The sequence below is a fragment of the Cyprinus carpio genome, chromosome B6 (assembly GCF_018340385.1).
Source record: "Cyprinus carpio isolate SPL01 chromosome B6, ASM1834038v1, whole genome shotgun sequence".
In the NCBI taxonomy this organism is placed as follows: Eukaryota; Metazoa; Chordata; class Actinopteri; order Cypriniformes; family Cyprinidae; genus Cyprinus; species Cyprinus carpio.
Window position 1 is genome coordinate 1,032,686 of NC_056602.1, and position 5,556 is coordinate 1,038,241.

Here is a 5,556-nt window from a genome sequence, read left to right on the forward strand (position 1 = left end):
TTAAACCAGCCTAAAACAGTATATGGTGTTTAAGGTGTGGGCTGGTTTTGCTGGCTTATAAAACCATAAAACACCACAGAGCATCTTAAGGCTGGATTGAGCTGCCTGATATCAGTCATGCTAGAGTAGATGAGCTCTCCGTCCTCAGAGAAAACACCTCACACGCTATTTTCATACCGTCACAATCTCTCTCTATCCTTCAGTCGCTCTCACAGGAATATACGTGCATGCTGTACATGAAGCCCAGATAAATAAATAAAAAGCTACAAGAACCTCCTAGATAATTCAAAGAGAGAGAGAGAGAGAGAGAGAGAGAGAGAGAGAGAGAGAGAGAGAGAGGGGTGGTGAGTGTGGAGGTGGCAGGTATGATTAAAACCGCTGTGATTTATGGGAAGGTGGACCGGAGTCGTCAGGCTTCACGCTCTGATGCCCTGCACACATAAACTCATCTCATCTCAGCACAACACACACACACACACACACACACACACACACACACACACACACACACACACACACACACACAATCCTCTTCTGTCCCTCCCAGTCATTTTCAGATGTTTACACTGAACACTTCTACATTCAGACCTCAGCTTAATGAAACACAATCTAACAATATGTGGCATTCCACATTACACCTCTGTCTCTGTCTCTCTCTCACTCTCTCCCTCTCTCCTCTCTCTCTCTCTTTCTCTCTCTCATGCACACACAGACAAATGGTCATGTTTTATAACTGTGGCAGTCTGTAAAATTAATAAATAAATAAAATTAAAACATAAATAAAAAGAAATTAGCACAGAGATCAATAAAAGAAAAAAAAATGCCACCAAGGATGATAAAAATACCCCTGAAATTGCAATAATATAATATAATATAATATAATATAATATAATATAATATAATATAATATAATATAATATAATATAATTTAACAAATTATGTAAAATATATATAACTAATTGTCAATTATTTCATTGATTAATCAATAGATTAATCATTTTGCAATTAGATAAAATATTGAGTTGTACATATTCTAACAAATAAATTAAGGTAATTACAGGTAATCAAAACAGTCCTGAGCTAGATCAAGCTTTTATCTCTGAAAACCAAACTATCACTTTAATTATTTTTTCCTTTTTTTTTTTTTTTTTCTCCCAACAAATAAAAAGATTTTATCACTAGCTAGGTCCACACTTGGGAGCTGCTTTATAACACAAAATCAAGTAGTGATTCTAACCGAAAGCGACTCTGACTCTGGGTTTTCATGTTTAATACTGTAGAGCTGCTTGATTAAGGCTATCTATTGCATAAAGTAGGCTACTATATAAATAAACGTGACGTGACTGGACTTTACTGGAGTACCGAAAAAACATCCACATCGCTGTAAGCAGATGCTTTCTTAACTGCTGCTTTCTCACCACTGTCAGTTTTTGTTGTGTTTATTTCATTATTGATAGGAAGTGCAGCATATATTTACATATTGATCCAGACAGCATTCAGCAGCTTCAGGACTGGATGCATTTGTTCTGAAGAACTGTGTGTCTTCTCTTGAATTGCATCCAGGAGGGCTGAATTACAGTCTTGCACTACAGCGCCACGCTGGTCAAACCACATTATTGCAGGCTCTTACATTAAGTCACATGAGATCAAACAACTACTGGACAACAAAATTATTTGTCTAACTAATCGTTTCAGCCCTGCAGGAGTCAGTACTGTCAGCTAAACTCACAGTTAAACAATAAAAACCAGCTTAAGTATGAATAAACTTTGACCAAAGACAATTGCATTGAATTGGAGGAACGAGCAGGAGGAGTTTGAGCAGATGCTCTTCACTGACAGTGAGCTTCATTTATATTGTGAGACTCAAACAGAGGCAGAAATAAACTGATAAATCTCTTGATTCACTTACAGCATCAATTGATTTCCTTTAGAATTGCCTTTTTATGGGGGGGGGGGGGGGGGGGGGGGTAAATAAAGCTAAAGCAGAGAGGAAGAGACTGAACTAATGACAGATAAACAGATAAAAACAAAGGCAGATGAAAAGGGGACATTTATCTAGAGTCTCGCTCATAATCAGAGATAATTTACATCACGAAACAGGTTCTGACGTCCTGCACAACAGGGTCCTTCTAGAGCTAAAATACTTTGGTACACTGCGTATGATGTCACCCACTGATTTATCTGAGAAGCCAGTTTCCCAGCGGCTTCAGAACAGGATTGACAGAGCTGGGATTGTGCCTCATTTTTCTTTTAATAAAATTCAATTATAATGCTTTCACTTTCTGTGTATTTGTTTTATTTATTTATTTTTTATGCTTTAAGCATTTTCTGACATAATTTAGAACTTGCCATTGTCTTGTCATCCCAGCCCACCCCACACATCCCAACCACAATGGTCTGACATCATGTGAAAAAATAATAATCAATTTATAAAGGAAAATATAGTCTATTTTAAAATTAAATTAAATTGTTTTATTCAATGATTTGTTCTTTACTAATATTGTTATCTATTATTTATTTTTATTTTTATTTAACCTTTATTTAACCAGGAAAGTCCCATTGAGGTTAAAAACCTCTTTTTCAAGGGAGTCCTGGCCAAGAGGCAGCAAAAACACAGTAAATTACATTTATGAAAGTTATACAATACAAATAATTAAAAACATTTACAATTTAAACAGGTCATTTCTGGTTCTCTCAATCTGGACTTAAAAGCATTTAAGGAAAATAAGTTCAGATAATTTCAAATCTTTTTTGCAATAAGTTCCATGCAGAAGGAGCTGAGTAGACAAAAGCCCTTTTTCCCAGTTCTGTACGGGCAAATGGAACAATGAGCAGCAAGTGATCATTTGATTGCAATGAATAAGAACTAACACTTCTCCATGTTATTAAACTACAGATGTAGGATGGCAAAAGACCAAGCATGGCCTTATAGATAAAAGTATGCCAGTGCCCTGATCTCCTGTTGGACAACGATGGCCATCCCACTCTGGAATATAATTCACAATGATGGGTCAAGTTTTTACAATTCGTAATAAATCTCAGAGACGCATGATAAACCGTGTCAATCTTATACAGACATTGTGCTAGTATTAGTAGTAGTAGTAGTAGTAGTAGTGTCATACATAATAATATTTAGAATTGATAATTATTAATGTATATATTCTAATTATTAATATACATATTATAATAAATTATTAAAGTAATGTATAAAGATAGATGGATAGTAAAAATAAATGTGTTGTTATTTATAACAATAATAATTAGTGGTATTTTTATTACTATTATTCTTATTATATTTAAATATTTCAATATTTCAAACATTTATATATAAAAATATATTAATAATATTTATAATTGATATTATATATATATATATATATATATATATATATATATATATATATATATAATATATATATATATATATATATATATATATATAATGATTAATGAACATATAATCAATTATTAAATTATTGTAGATAGATAGATAGATAGATAGATAGATAGATAGATAGATAGATAGAGAATAATAATAATAATAATACTAATTATTATTATTATTATTATTATTATACATTTCTGAAATAGTCAGGCACATATAACATTATTTTCTTTGTGTGTTTGTGTGTTTGTATGCACATTATATGGCCCTAGTATTGGCCCCTAATTTTTTATAATTTGCTATAAATTGCAGCTGGACAAAGCGAGCCGGGCGTCTGTGACTGTGAGATCTGCTCAGGTGAACTCCTCAGAGGCTCAGGTGCTTCATCTGAACCTGAGAGAGATACGCCGCATATTTCAGCAGAGAAATGACACTCTGCACAGAGATAATTAAATTTCCACTCATCCCAGCCACCTTTCCAGCCTTTATGGAGATTAATTATGCTCACCATACACATATACACACACTGGCAATCTTTCATACACACACACACACGGTGAGAGCAGCCATTACACTTGACTGGCTCCATGACCACAAACACAAAGAGCCTCGTCTCTCTGATTCTTATCACACATGTTACTTATTCATTAATTTCAGGAGATTAATCAAGCATAAAGCTCACTGTGAGACTAACAGCACAGGGCCAGAGATAAAAGACATCGTACCTTCAGGTGATATTTAGACACAGACCGCAGCTTCATCATGTGTATTACACCATCCACCAGAAATAAAGCTAAACCTAACACAGGGCAGAGCTGCTGCTTCTGTTTACTGTCTGCACCTCACAAACACATGCGGTTTACTAAAAACACTCTTACTAACTTCATCCACCACAGGTTTGACAGACTACTCAATGCTTTTGGCCAGTTTTACCCAAAGAGGTCTATAATATCATTTTTAGTGAACTATTCTTTAAGTGTTGGCCAGTAGGTAATAATATATAACATAAGTAGTTATTACACAACTTAATACACTCCTGAAATGTATTCAGGTAGTGGAAATCAAATTCAAATTGACAACAACAAACGGGTTAAATTTACATCGATTTCAACAATTTTCACTCAGAAATTGCTAGTAAATGGAGAAACAAAATACAAAGAAATGACAAAATTTATGGTAATAAATCATCATAAGAATATAATAATAATATAATAAAATAATAAAATAAATATAATAAAATAATAATAAAATAATAATAAATAAATAAAATAGTTGCTGGTAGCCATTGACTTTAATAGTATCCTTCATCCACTTACTCTAATTCTATTCCTCTTCCTCTTTTTCAGTTCGACTTGGTATGTCCTGGTAGCCTTGTACCGCTTACTTCATTGATTCTTTTTCTTGTTTTCTTTTTCTTTTTTTTTTCTTTTCTTTTTTTTCTTTCTCTGTCTTCTTCTTCTTTTTCTTCTCTCCGTCTTCTTCTTCTACTTCTTCTTCTTTATCTTGCTTCTTTTATTATATTATTATTTTTTTTTAATACTATCAGGTTTGGAACAACTTGAAAAAAAAAAAAAAAACACATAAATGTCCACATTTTAATTTTTGTATCAAACTAAAAATTAAAATAATAAAATAATAAAATATTATAAAACATAAAACATAACCCATTAACCATCTACACATCCAAACAATCAAACAAATGAAACAAAAGAAACATTATCTGTGAAAAAATTAAAACTGGATTCTAAATATTTGAAATTTAAAATATAAAAAAATATTCCAAACATATTTGGCCCAAAAAAATAAAAAAAGTGCAGCATGTGCACTGGGAAAAATAATAATAAACTTTGTTTTATTAAGCCTACTACTTACAGTCAAAGAAGATCTGAGAACTGGACCAAATCTTGGCCTTACACATCCAAACATCTTAGAAAGAAACCAGAGACTACTATTTCTCACCATGAGGATGCAGCTTATCATTTGGTTTACCCCACCCCCCAAACAAATCTTCTGCATACACATGAACCAATCTAACACACTTCTTTGGATTGCTATTCTCAATGCTTTTAAACCAGAACGCTCTCCTATCATTCACACATACAGCACAACAAGAGGCATTCAGAGCACTTGTGCTTTCCGTTGTACAACAGCTGGATCTTTCATCTGTCTAC